This window comes from Chrysoperla carnea, chromosome 1 (genome assembly GCF_905475395.1).
Source record: "Chrysoperla carnea chromosome 1, inChrCarn1.1, whole genome shotgun sequence".
Lineage (NCBI taxonomy): Eukaryota > Metazoa > Arthropoda > Insecta > Neuroptera > Chrysopidae > Chrysoperla > Chrysoperla carnea.
Genome location: NC_058337.1, coordinates 123628321 through 123644579, shown reverse-complemented (window position 1 = coordinate 123644579; position 16259 = coordinate 123628321).

Genomic DNA, 16259 nt, shown 5'->3' with positions numbered 1-16259 from the left:
TGTTTAAGAATTACTTACCATGCAATTTATAAAGTACAGACCTGGAATCTTTAATATTAAATTCATTCAACAGGGTTATTAGACGTGATTTCTTCTTTTTGAGTTCTAACGGATACAACTCAACTGACATCACAGTTTGACCTTCAAACTTTAAAACTTATTGAATAAAAATCTTGAATCTATTCCAAAAATTAAAAATTTTATTGCCTTTTTCGTCACAAGTCAGCAAATTTGAAGTTTCGAATCACAAACGGCTACCTACCATCCAATCAGAAAATAAAAACGGCTTCAAATGTCTTCAGAAAGTTTTTATTCAGCGGGGGGGGGGGTCTAAATAATTTTAGGATCTGCTATCTGACTTCCAAAGGAACCTGTACATTTAACATCGGATTATTCCAATTTTTTTTTATACTTATTAAGGATATCATAATACAACAGTTATTATGAAAATTTAAAGTTGATTGACCGTCTTTAACTCGAGATAAATTTAATTAAAGCTCGAATAATAGAATAATAGTGTTGTATTTATTCTGAGTTAAAAAAAAAAAAAATAATAATAATTGTTTCATTCTCGAGATATAATTATTCAAAGTGAATTAGTTTTATTGTTGGACAGAAACGACTATAGTTCAAGTATATGTTGTTGAAAAGAGATAAATAGACTTCATTCCTTACGAGATTATCTGCGCATTAACACATTAGAGTTAAAACTAACGCATTATTTGTCTGTGTATGTGAAGTATACATGCTCATTAGATATGCAGTGCAAAATATTTTTTCAACATTTTAGGGAAACAACACCCTTAACCAACGTTTTTCCAGTATAAATTAAAAGTTTATCACTATAAACAATCATAGCATGAAAAATAAAAGAAATTGTGTTCATACGCAATCAACCAAATAATTAAATTCAAATGAAAAAACATTTAATTTGAAATCTGTCAATAAATATGTAACAAAATTTTGAGAAAACGTTCTCACACAAACAAAATTCTAGACGTTTGAACGTCAATTAAAATGTGATTTTTGTATATTTTCTTATAATATTATACTAGAGTGATACCCACCCGCTTCGCTGGATTTAAAAGTAAAGATAGATAAAGATTGCTCTCGCTTATCCCCATTCTATAAAACTCGAAATAATGTTAACGATTGTTTACACAGGTAAAATATATGTATGGTTTTCTATTTTTTTAAATGTATAATAGTCATAATTATTCATTAAGTATATAAGATGACCGTGAAATATTTTATATTAACTATTTTTACGGTAATCTGTAATTTATGGTCGAATGACTACTTTTATAGAAATGTGTAATTTATAGTAATGTCGAATTAAATTAATTTTTAAAATTTTTTTTATTTTCTATTAATATATCTTTATAAATTATATCTCATGTGTTATTCTGAAGTATGAGCTATATTGCTGTACAGTTTCATTAAAAACCATTCGCTAGTTTTAGCGTGAAAGCGTAACAAACAAACAAACAAACAAACATGCTTACTTTCGCATTTATAATATATAGAGATTTTTCATATTTCCTTTTATTTTTATTCATACAAAAAAAAAAATAATTGAAATGTCAATCAATGGGAAAGAATTAAATTGTAAGGTATTTTGAATAAAAAAACATATTTTCAAAACATAAAATCATATTTGTCAGATAAACATTATAGGAATTCTTGAAAGAATTGTACAATATTGCAATTCCTATTTTTATCTCAATTTCAGCAAATCTAACAAAGAAAATTTTTTTACAAAGTAATGATTACCTATCTTCTTCTACTTGGGAAAGTTGTACTTTTATAAGAAAACCGTCTTCACAATTTTACCTGAAACAAAACAAAAAATTATTAGTTCTAAGCACTTCACATTCTTAGTAAACATATTTCAATTTTTATAATATGTAGGGGAATACCTCCAAGGTCGACCATCTTTTAAATTTTCTTTCACAGTTTTCTTCAGAGGCAAACTGAAATCGTAAATTTCACTTATTAAATTTCGTTTCATTATTCTAACTTTAATCTACCATTTAATGAAGTCCTGCCCTTATAACTTGTAACTCTCGAATATAAAAGTTAGAAGAGCGTTATTAAAAATTGTTGCATAATTTATTGAAATTAAATTAAAATAGAAAATGAAAACTTTTTTAAATGAATGGAAAAATAAAATAAAATTACGTTATCAATAGTAAAACTATATTATACAATCCCACTCAATTTAATAATAAATAATAAAAAAAAATATATACAGATACAAAAAGCTACTATTAAATATACAGGCTTATTTTTAAAAAAGATTTCAGCTTAATATTTTCGAAAACATAATGAGAAATTAATAAACGTAAAAATACATATTTGCTTATTTTTAGGGGAATTGAAAATACAGTATTTATAGTTTTTCCTTACGTTGGTCTCTTCAGAGTTCTACTCTGTTTTCATACCATGTACATATGAAATATACATAGTATATTAAGTTTAGTCCCAAGTTAATAACGCTTAAAAATTATGATGCTAGGAAAGAACTTTGTAATAGGTGTTCATAAAATCACCTAATTAGTCCATTTCCAGTTGTCCGTCCGTCTGTGGACACGATAACTCAAAAACGAAAAAAGATATCGAGCGGAAATTTTTACAGCGTACTCAGGACGTAAAAAGTGAGGTCAAGTTCGTAAATGAGCATCATAGGTCAATTGGGTCTTGGGTCCGTAGGACCCATCTTGTAAACCGTTAGAGATAGAACAAAAGTTTAAGTGTAAAAAATGTTCCTTATCAAAAATTAAACAACTTTTGTTTGAAACATTTTTTCGTAGACATCACTGTTTACCCGTGAGGGCGCCAATTAGGCGGAAATTTTATAATATGTACTATACTTGATTATCAGTTATGTATGTGTCACATGTTTGTATGTGTAACGTGATAAAGAAATCAACACTGACTATGCATGGCATTTCTACAATTAACTCAGTCAATTGTTTGTTTTCACTTGTTCTTTTATGGAAACACATATTTTTAACCCCTGAATTAATAAAAAGGGGTGTTATAAATTTGACCGCCATGTGTGTCTGTGTCTGTCTGTCTGTGGCATCATGACTATGTTTCAAGTGCACGCTTAGGGTTCCGTACCCGAATAAACTAGAAAAATTGGCGATGATCTCCAAAAATCGGCTCAGTTTGGAAAAGGCTTTAAGGAAAAAGGTAGTTTAATGGAGAGTGTTCTTAGATATATTTCAAGTGCGACTTAATGGTTCCATTCTCGAAAATTTTGTCGGAGAATTTTTAAATCTTGTAAATTTCACTTGTTTAAACCGATTCCGTACTATCGTAAAAAAATCAAAAGCAGTTTTTATTAGAAAAATACTTTCCTTAACCTGAATTTTCCGTTTATTATGACTAAAAACTGTTAAAATTGTGTTTTCGAACAAAATTAATTTGTTTTTTTGGCAAAAAGTAAGATTCAATAAAAAAAATAAAAGTATGGATACTTATTTGCTGGTGAAAAGTTTTTAAGTAGAAACTTTTAAATTCAAAATTACTTGACATTAGGTGCCATAAATTGAGATCTAGGAAATAAATTTTTCAAACAAAAATTGCTGTCTTGTCTCGAAGACGTCCTCGCTTTATTACCCTTAAAAATGAGATATGTTAGGGTAAGCTTTTGGAAAAATCATCCGATATAATCAATAAGAACGAATTAAATTATCCATATTGTTTTATTGACAGTAAATATATGGTCAATTCAAATTATAATAATAAATATTAATACAACGGAGAATAATGTACCTTGGAGCACAATTTACGAATATATACTGTTCATGACTCTTTGCAAGTATCGCGATTTCTTTCGGCTATAATTTGGTGGATTTAACTTTCATGTGCTCCAACGTTGCAGGTTTGTTCATATAAACGCGATTCTTAAAAAAAACCTACAAAAAAAAATGCAATGGCGTGTTCTTGGCTGAACACACGCTCCGATGATACACACACCTTACTTCAATTCCAATGCTTACTAGTTACTCGAACTTTTACACAATGATGCGAATTGTTCGGTCACAGAATTGTTATTTCTACACAATTTGCGCGTTGAGCGTTATTGAGCGCTAGTTAAACAATAAATGTCGTAAATGTAATATTTCAAACTAACATTTGACGTTTGAATGAAGCGAAAGTAATCGCAGCATTAAAATTACATAGAGTTGAAAACATAGAAACCATAAATTGGAGATCAGCTTTAGTAAACAAAAAGCCCATTGAAAACAAAAGCCCACTTGAAAACAAAATCCCATTGACAAGCACTCATTTGCATATCATTTTTTATTAAACTTTTAGTTCATTTAATTATTGTGCCAGAGTAATTATTGACCCCAAGGTATAAAACTTTACCCTATATAGTGCATTCATATCATATATAATAATAAATATTAATATATCTATTATGGTATTTGGGTATTTTATCATTTGTCAATTTATAAAAGTGTAATTACCAGTATGTTATTATTATTAATATATAATTATTATGTGTACCATTCAACAATAATTACAATTTATTTAATAATAATAATAATAATATATATTTATGAAATTACAATGGTATTATAAGTATATTAAGTATAAAGATTTGTGTGAGCGTAATCTAACAAGAAAGAGTCGGGTCACAATAGGGTAATTGCCTAAAATATAACTATAATATAAAGAATTTAAATATACAGGGACAGAAAAGGATATAGCACGTATTGACGTCATAGCTTGTTACCGCCATTACTCTTCAAGTGCTTGTATCTTTGTGTTTATCAATCGATTTTTTTTGCTATTTCAGATTTACTCATCTTTTTTAAACTTTTTCACTTTTGTGGAATGATGAAATTGAAATCGATATCAAGAAACTACAAAATACGGAATATCGATGATTTTTTTGCATTAATAATAACTAATTCGTGTAACAAACAGAAGAGAAAAATTATTTTCGAGTAACTGTTAAAACAACCAAAATAAAAGTCATCAAAGATTTGTTTATATTTCTTTCTAGCAAAACAGAATTTAGTATGAAGTCCTTGTGGCAAACATAGTATAGACGTCAAATACTACGTTCGATTTCTCTGTCTAATTAGTAGTTTAAAATGCTTATATCATCCATATTTCTAGGCCAATTTTAATTTTTACCATTTCTTTTACATTATGTTAATATTTCGTTAAGAAATGCAAAAAAAAATCATCAATATTCACTATCGAGATAGCCTTTTAAGTTCTGGATCAAGTAAATTTCGAACTGTCCCACCAACTTAAAATTGATATTTCTTCAATTTTAATTAAAAAAAAAGGAGCCTCCAACACTGAGTTTGTGGCAAAAGTTATATCACAGAGCTTATAATCTTCTTATTAGAGGCAGAAAAACAAACATTCATCAAATATAAGCTGAAAGGGCAATTAAAAGTTCGTTGAGCCCAGAACTAAAAATGGTTCAGGTCTTTTAAGACGAAGCTCATACAAATTTTTGACTTATTATCAACAAGTTCCAAAAAATTAAGGAACGCTGGCTTTATATCTAAATGTATTATTAATTATATTACGGTAAAAACTATATTAATTATAATTAGCATTTATAAAGCATTGTATGACAAAGGTGTGTTTTATATGCAGTGTTGTAGAATCATTTTGTATAGCTTTAGGGGTGCAAACAAATCAAGGTCGCGTGAACATTGGTTTGAAAAAGTTTTTTATATTTTTAAATAGATTTTCACAAATATATTTTTCAGCTCTATATAAAAAAGTAGTGCAAAAATACCAATTTTAGTATAAACTTTTTTATTTATTATTTGTTTTATTTTTTAAAATACTTTTTTGTTATATATTAATTTTTTTAAATATTATTTGTTATGTTCAAAAATTAAATTAATTATTTAGTTATTTAAATCATGAATCATGCATAAAAGTATCTGCTGATGTAATTTAAAGATAACAGGAAAAATTATTGTAAATATAATGCATTATTACTTAAACTCTTCTAAAAAGTACAGATCAATTGGGAAGTTTCATAATGAAATCGATACAATATATCTTTCCACAAAATACGAAAAAGTGTAAAGAAAAAATGTGAAATAAAAATAAAAATAGATCGATAAAACAGAAAAATTAAATGAAAAGTTTTTAAAATGTAAAAAATATTTCTTTACCTACCCCCGGTATAATATGCAATTGATTAATTAGTAAATAGATACTTTTACAATATCATTAATGATTTAAATTGACAAATGTTAAACGTAATTGGTAATTCATTAGAAGTAATTTGATTTAAATAAAAATCAATCAATCATATTATTGAATTATGGATTGATTGTATATTAACTTAATTTTTATATCCTGTATACATTAAATATATCAGAATTTATTTAAATTTTTGGTAAGTTTGAAGACATATTCATGCTACAAAAAAATTTTGATATATGTGATCAAAAAATCACCTAATTGGTATGTCCGTCTGTCTGTGGGCACGAGAGCTCAAAAACGATAAGAGATATGGAGCAAAATTTTGTATACCATGTTGTATTCGTAAACGAGGTATATAATGTCAACTGGTTCCTGGGTCCGTAAGACCCATCTTTTAAACCGTAACAGACAGAGCAAAATTTTAATCACAAAAAGGGGTCTTTTTCGTAAAGACCTTTCCTTTACGGTGAGGGTTCAAATTAGGGCAATTTTTGTCGTTGATATTTCCAGTTACTTTCAGATTTTAATATTTACTTCTTGTTAGCGTAACTAAAGTGATATTCCGTTATGGTGGCCATGAATATAAGTGATCTCAAATAAGATAAATCTCAGATAAATCAGGATTAAAAACTATATTATATTCTAAATCATTTTGCATTCCTATCTGTGTTTTAATGTGACAAAAAAGCACGTAAATCTGACTAGGGTTAAAGACACTATAATCAGATTCTAGTCATCATATTTCATAATTAATTAATTTGCCACGTACTTCAAAAACAGAATATCTTTCGCTTTTTCGTACACGTTCCTCAAAATTTGAATGTAATTAAGAATTGCTCCTTACGAAGAAACTTCACATAATATTGTGAAAGGCGATTCTCGAACCGCTCAGTCAAAAATGCCAACAAAAATAGGGACAAACGGCTTTTGTCCACTAAATAAATCAGATGAATAAGAGTTTCTAATGATTAATTATGATATGACGATAACAAAACACAAAATTTAGTTTTTTATAAAAAATAAAGATTCTTATTATTTTTTCAAAAAAAAGTCAGTCATATTAGACACTCAGTCATGGGACAGCAAACACCAATCAGAAAGTATTACATCACGCCATGACAATCACTTTTAATGTTCTGTACATTTTCATAGAACGAAGCAGGTAACTTGATTTATTGTCATACAAAAAAATGATTGTTTGGAAAGACGAGATGTCATTCAAGACGCCATGACAATGTAGAGCATTTTCGAAGTAAATTTTAATTTTTTTCTTTAAATAATACTTTTTTGGTGTAAATTAGATATTAAGATAACGTATAAACAAATTTTTCCCATTTAGGGCTAAAACCTATTATGGTATCAAGGCTGTAATAACAATATCTCTATCTCATTTGATAATCTGTTTTTATAGTCTATATAAAGTCTATGGTAATTCCACCTTTTGCATCCTTAAATGATATTAGTGAACAAATGACCTCATTAAAATTTTATGAAAAATTAAATTGATGAAAAACATGAGGGCTTTTGTATCTGTACAACACATAAAGTGAATATGATTTTCATTTGATTAATTTCCATTTCATTGGATAATAAAAATACATCATCTATACATGTTTGTTGTGTAGTCAGCCACATTGTACATGATGTTCAAAGCGACGATGAAGCCCTTTTAATAGTAAGCACTTACATGAAAAACAAATAGCTACAAGTATATATTAGTTAATATCAAAATTTGAACTTGAACTATTATATTACTATTACTAAACTATTAAATATGTTTTTATCCGAATCAGTACCGCATTTACAAATTTTGTTGTCCGTAGACGGATTTTTGGTAACGGCCCACTTAAGGTGATGGTAAAAAAGTTTTGGTTTATAGGCGCTGTACATACATATAAACCAAATACATGCTTTGTAGTCAAGTAATGTGTTATTTATAGCTTTATAATACCACGTAACTACAAAAATATATAATATATTGTGTGCAAGTGCTGTTTATAAATTTGAGAATATAGATATTTCTCTTCAATCATCAGTACTCTAATTATAGTCGTCTCTGATCATCAAATAATGGATTTTCGATGAACTAGTTAAATTAAATTTTTTTTTATATCAGCGACAACCTTATATTTTTATAGTATTATTATAAACAACAAGATTGTCTAAATATTTAAGATAGTTTTTTATCACACTCTCTAGATTTTTTTTATATAGAAATTTCCAATTCATCATTTTTTCAGCCAACTTTCAACGATAAAATAATAATAAAAAGCCCAATGACCTAAGAATTTTTTGTAATTTTTGGAAACTTTCTTAATCAAAAAATGTATTTATAAAGTTTTTTGGGGAAGGCTATTTTTCGGTAGAGGCATCCTGGGCGGCCACCTACGCTGCGTAAATGATAAATGCGGCACTGAACTGAATTATTCATCTGTATATTTGTTAATTGTTATTATGTTCACAATAATGAAATGACTATGTGGTACAAACACTTTATGATCTTTACGTAAAATAAGTATATGCATGTTGTGGAAAACGATAACCATCAAAGTGGTACCAACAGGGTTGTTGATTAGTTTCTAGAAAGTATCTCAGATTATTAGATAGTATTTATAGTACAAGTATCTTGAAACTTAAACTCTGTGGAAACATATACTGTTTGATAAGTAAAATCAAATAAAAAAAATCATATATCAGAGTGGAAACACCATAAAAATTTTGAGTTTTATGAAAATATTTTAGCTTCAGGTTAGATAAAATTCAGGCTAGAAAAAAAATTTTTTTTTCTGAATTTAGCGTTAAATTCTCTATAGAAAAAGTACCTGTCTAATAAAACTCTCATATTTTGCTTAGAAAACGAGTAAAGAGCTCTTGAAGTTATATTTGAATGCTTTCGTGAAGAATTGTGCAATCATTGTTTACAAAAAAAGCTCACATTTTAAGAGCGAAAAAATATGGCAGCGATATATAAATCAAAAAAGATTATCGAAATAGAAAAATTTGACTTTTATGTACCGAAAATTTTACATTTTATAAGAAACAAACGGTTTTTTTTAAACATTATAAACTTTAATTTTTTCCCAATATATTTGTGTACTAATTTTTGCATACAAATTTTAAATATTCAAGTCTTTTGATTATTATTGAGGTTTTTTTATGATGACAATGGCGTAAACTATAAAGACGGAGTTGAACCAGGATTCCTTGCATTAATACTAAAGGCTTTAACCAACTGGGTCATATGTGCTCTAAACGCAATGTGTACTTTTTTTCAATTATGAATTTAATTTTTGTTTATTGTTTGTTAAGATTAAGAGATTCAGATTCAACTCCTGGTATGTGTGTAATTTTAAACTCATTTAAAACGGAATGAAATGGGACACCTTGAACTTTGTTATCATTTTTTTGTTCTCCTAGAAGTTAGTCTTAGTACATTCTGTATATTATTAAGTGAGGAATTCAGTGATAAACGAACGAACATCCCATATATTTATTTATTGAATGGAAAGCTTTTAGTCTATTATGTTGTAATAGCGCGATGTAGCATCATCATATCACATATAATAGGGGAAAGAATTGTCTTTAACATACTGAGTGTGTCTGAATAAATGGTCAATAATCTTGATGGTCCAAAGGTTCATCAAAACAAGCATGTGGATCTCTAGTTTCGACACTAACCACAAAATATTATAAAAACTTGAGAATACGCGCTGGGCTAATAAATCAACTACATGGATACCCTATAACTGCAGAAGAAAAAGGGAAAACTAGATAAAACGTTGGAGAGACGAAATTGTTAAGTATATGAGAAGTCTGTGGTTGCGCAAGGCAAGGAATGGGGAAAATTGGAAGCTGTTAGGGGAGGCCTTTGCCCAATCAGTGGTCTGAATTGGGCTTGCTATTATTATTATTGTATTCATTGGTCTTGGTCCTGCAAGTCTTGTTGGGTCTGGCATATGTGTAAAAGCAAGATCAAAGTACAATACTAAGTATGCTAGACAGTAGCAGTTACCCACAAAAGTACCAAGACCAATGTCTAAGACACAGAGCAAATTTCGGACGCCTGAAGACGAACATTTTCGGGCATAAGTTTGTTGTATCAAAATGCTTGTTAAAGTGTGTAACTTAACACTCCGTAGAATAATGACCATTTTTTCTGATACACCAAGTAAATGTACTAGTGCTACTAACTGCCTGATAATATAAACATATGGTTTTGCAGAGAGAGAAAAGAGAGACCCTTTTACCTATCTTGGCATGATGTGTGACAAACGATAATGGTGTGATACCTATATGTATATTTGTTGTACCATACAACATATTGCTGCTGGTAGTCATGATGATGATACCTCACCTAGCCACAACCATGCTGATGATGATCACATACGGTTTTGTTCTATCATAACATTACATTTACATACATATACATGTAAGGATGAAATTTTATGACATTATTTTTCATTATGTAAATAGGGCAGTAGAGAGTTTACAATTCCGTATCAAAGGTTATAAAACAGAAATTCGGATAGTTACTGTTTAGGCTCTTCCATACTCCCACGAAGTAGCAGAAAGTCGGGCGAGGAACGAGAATATGGAATGTGGTGGAAGTAATACTTGTTTTATCTCGCTTCTCTTTGCCTCCCATTGCTTTACTTCTCTAAAAGGGCGAATTTTGTAGCCGAGTCCCATACAACTAGAGGCTATATTTTTATATTTAGAATATTTATTTAATACTGTGGTAATATTAATAATTTGTCTAGTATACAAAAAAAAAAATAAAAATAAAAATGCATAATTTATGTATTTATAGCTACGGAATAGCTAATATAATATACCTCATAAATAAAGTGTGATCAATTTCAGTTTCCAATATTTAAAATACTGTAAATCAGAATGCTGTGAATACTTTTGATTTTTTTGCCATTTACAATATGAATCGTTTAACTAACGTTCAACAACGCTCAGCGCTCGAATTGTTCACTAACTCTACAGAAAAAAAATTCTGTAAGAACTATATAATAGACTTTTACAGGAAGATAATAGCCATTTTAATCATCCTAGTAAGCGAAAAATTGGCATAATTGTGCAAAAATTCGAGAAAACTGTAATAATTTGAGGTAGCGTAAGGCGTGTGTATCATCATAGTATGCGTTCAGCCAAAAAAAAAACACCATCGGATTTCTTTTTGTGAAGTTTTCTTAAGATTCGTGTCTTTATAAGCGTTTTGTAACGTTAGAGCACCTAACAACTAACACCCGCCAAGTTATAGCCGAAATAACATATACCAACCTCGAACGATTAAATTGCTGCAAAAGGTCCAGAGGCAACAATTTGGCTAACATCATTTTTCACATTAAATGGATATTATTTGGCTAACATCGTTTTTCATAGTAAATACTTAATTTTAATTGGATTAATAAAAATATAACTAAGATAATACATTTTATAGAAAGAGTCTGAGGGGCCCTCATATTACAAAAGAGTCCTGAATAGATTAAGACTAGAAAATCAAAACAAATAACGGATAATTTCTGTATTGGAATGATCTCTGGTAAAATGAAGATAAAATTCGCTCGATTTATTCATTATTTCGCATGCTACATCCATGAGTACATACACATAAAGAAATGCGTATAAGATAGATACTATTATAAGTTTGCTTGTATGCTTGCTAGTATGTGTTTGTACCTTTGCTCAAAATCCATTGATTGACTGACTAATGCGTGTGATCTCTGAACAATAAGCCAATACACTTAAAAACACACAAGCAAATATATAATTGTATCTTTCTTATACACATTGCTTAATGTATAAGTACTTTCTCATACTCCAGGATGTGGCATGGGAAATGATTTAACAAACGTACTGTATATGTTTTTATATTGGCGACAAAGCATAAATATGATGTTTATATAACAAGTAACATCATATATTACAAAAATATTCGTATAGTTAGTTAGTTACGAGTTAGTTAGATACCGAGTCTACAAAGATGATGATTTTATCATGACACAATATTCATTAACATGTGAAAAACAGCATGATGTGGGTGTTGTATGTTATATTCATTAAAATTCAAACTTTCTACATTACGAAACGTATGTAGTTGTCGTATTGCTAAAGCCGTAAATTAACACTACATATTATCTAATTCTAAGCCTGAAACCAGGTGTAGTATTCGTTGCGTGCAGACCGAATTTAAGGTCACACGCAGAAATATAAACTTTTATATAATTCTATCATATATATTTTTTTCATACAAAGATTTCACCATTAATGAAATAATATTGCCTATATTTTCAAATAAATATTGTTATGTAAAAAAATATAAGTAAAACAATTACATAATAGTTATGTACGATAGTTCGCGGTATGCCTAGCGGGTTCGATTCCCGCCATCACAACAAAAATTAATTTAATTAATAGTTGTGATGGACTGGTGTAGTGCATGGTATATGCATGAAGGAGGTGCACTCAGCTTCTGAAAACAATTGAGCTGATAAATGAAATTAACGGCGGAAAAGGTGGTAAAACACATATATGGTATCATAATGGGCTCTATAGCCTAAGTGTGTCCTTCGTGGATAGCCAATATAACCTAACCTAACTTATTTACGATACTAGTGGGTTAAAAGCGTTACTAAAGTATGTCTGCTAAATTTTCACAACGAGTGCGTAGCCCAAGTTAGACACTCGCAGAAGTACGTTAATAATGCTTTATCACTCCTGATATGTTGTGTTGTGACTCCTGATATGTTGTGTAATTTTTTTCAGTTTTCTTTATTGAAGGATAACTTTTCTTTCCTTTATAAACTATAATATTAAATGGAAGACATTGTATATATATTGTTTGATAAACAGTTAGTTAGACGATACATTATTTATAATAATATACGGTTCAATGAAAATTGTAAAATAGTTCTTTTATAACTGTATATATATGGTTACTGAATACAGGGTGTTTGGTAACTTGATACAAAGATTGAAGAAAATTATTCTAAATCTTATTTACAACACATTTTACCAATAAATTAGGTGTCGAAAATGTGCGATGTTTAAGCTGGTGCAACTTTTTCACTCTTGTTTATAAAAAAAGGCGTGTTGCAGAAAGATTATGATATTTTGGCAAAATAATTTACTTTTGTCTAATTAAATGAGCTGTAGTCACTCTCTCAAAACATAGTTGAAAAAGTTTGTCATTAAATACACGAATTATAACCATTATTTGGCATTACACTTTTTTCAGAGAATGCAACTTAGAAAATGTTTTATGCACTTGGCATGCCTATTACACAAAAATCGTCTCCAACTCATACGAATTTCATAAAGGACTAAACATTGATTTCCTACCATTATGTAAATCTTTGTATGACACGCCATTTTGTCGTTAATCGCTTCATTAGTCAAATATGTTGTAAATAAGCCCCAAAATAAACTTTTTCATGCTCTCTATCGAATTATCAATCACTCTATATATATTATACATTTAACTTTGAACAATAAAATAACAACTTAAAACATCGAATAAATAACATTCGATCGATGAAATATAGTTAGTTATAAAGAGTTTATACCTTTATACTTATATTCTTAAAAGCGGTGTACTCAAACTCAAAAGAAATGATTTTAAATTTATAGAGTCATAACAAGGCGAGTAAACGTATCTTGGCGATGAGGGAATGAAATCTACTCCGGATGCCATCTTTATCGGCACTTGGCACTCAAAGAGTATTTTATTCCAAGAAAAACAGTAGGTATTTTCAACTAAAAATGATAGTTGAGTGAAATTATATAAGAAGAGCTACATAATAACATTGTAGATTTAATAATAAGCAAGTGAAAACAAACAATTGCCTGAGTTAATTGTTGAAATACCATGCATAGTCAGTGTTGATTTCTTTATCACATAACACATACATATATGTGACACATACATAACTGATATTCAAGTATAGTACATGCTTTAAAATTTCGGCGCCCTTTTTAAAACTTTTCTAAACTTTTGTTCTAACTCTAACGGTTTACAAGATGGGTCCTACGGACCCAAGACCCAATTGACCTATGATGCTCATTTACGAACTCGACCTCACTTTTTACGTCCTGAGTACGCTGTAAAAATTTCAGCTCGATATCTTTTTTCGTTTTCGAGTTATCGTGTCCACAGACAGACGGATGGACGGACAACCGGAAATGGACTAATTAGGTGATTTTATGAACACCTATAGCAAAATTTTGTGCGTGGCATCAATATTTTTAAGCGTTACAAACTTGGGACTAAACTTAGTATACCTTGCATATTACATATATGCATGGTATAACCAGGGTTGAAGTTCATAGGTACTTAATATGAAAAAAAAATTGAAATAACGGTCAACTTTAAAATTAATGAGAAAAGTACAAGTATTCGTTTTGTGCTTCCTAAATGTTGCATTTTCCCAAAATTCATGGCAACCCTGAATCGATTGAAAAAGTTTTAGTTTCCTAGGTAATCTAGATGTCGGTTTTTGTTACCTGTTGTATTTTTTTTAGTTTTACCTCCCAACCAGCAAACAAATGTCGAGCGATAAGGAATATAGTTCCAAAAAAGACCAAATGAGTTCTTATGCAAAAAAAAGAAGTTTTACTAATTTCTAGTGATTTTCGTGTTAAATCATACAAAAATTTGTATTAGTTATATTGAACGCGAGTGTACATGCCTAAACAAAATATGTTATACGAAATATACGAAAAATTCGCTCTCTTATATTAGGGTTTTTTTTTTTTTGTTATTGTTCTATATCTTGAGAGAAAATTAACCATTTATTTATATAAACATAGGTTGAAGTATATGACATTTAACATATTACATCCTTTGATATCGAATATCTATTTCAATATTTCCGCTTAAGTATAATCGTTGTAGGGTGAAATAATAGTCAGGGAAGCAGTGGTGGCAAATCTATCCTTATTAAGATTAACAATTCCATTCCAGAGAATTTTAAAGCCAATGAAATCACTTGAAGCCATCGGACAGAAGAGTCACTATCAAGAGCGGACTGGCAGGAAATTGGTCAACGGGAAACTCATTCAAGGATCGGGTCAAAGAGCAAATAAGTTAAATGGATTCTTAAAACAAAAAATTAAGCAATCACGCACTTCATTCTTTGGCAGATTCTTTTTTCTGCTTGAATTAGCTACTTTTTCTGCTCTATGGGACAAGTTTCAACTATTTAACTCGAAATGCATTTCGATTAAGCATGTCAACTTAATTAATCAAGAAATCCAAATTCACGACGCAATCATGATGAAAAATGATATAAAGAAAATCACTGAAAACCAAAAAAACAATTTTATTATACAATGAGCAAAAAATTTGCGTGCTTTTACTGGGAGAGCATTGTATAATAGCTTGGGAATTGATGTTTCTGTACGAGAGTTCGTACATATATATAGGCAGGTGGATATTGATCTCGAACTGTCAATCAGGTCTCACGTCTAATGGTCTCGAACTGAGACCATTCATAGCGTTATAATGTCAAGATAAGACATCGACAAGATTAGCGAAAACAGCGCGTAAAAGCTACAACTATGGAGAAGAATAGAAAATTGGAGAATGAAATTATGATTTTATTTAAGACTTGCTGTGACTACCTGCTTTGTTGGGCAACACCCCCACTTTCACCCCGCCCAGTGCGTAGGCGTTACAGATATTCGCTCCATATTTCCCTCGAATGTTAAAATCAGATAAAAAACAATCTTTGAATATATCTGGTGGTTGTATACCTTGTCAATATTTGAGCTTAATCGATACACAACTTTTTGAGTTTTAGAACCCAACCCTTTTTGACTTTTAGAAACTGCATCAAAATCCTTTGCGTAGTTTTGAAGATCTAAGCATACATAGGGATACGGTGGGTACAGATAGCGGGAATTAAGCGACTTTGTTTTATACTGTGTATTGATTACTAGAAATAAGAGTAACTATTAAATATTTTTAACTCTCCAGTATAAAAAATATATCTTTTCATAATACCGGATACAATGATTTGTGAATGAATGTAGATTATATATATGTA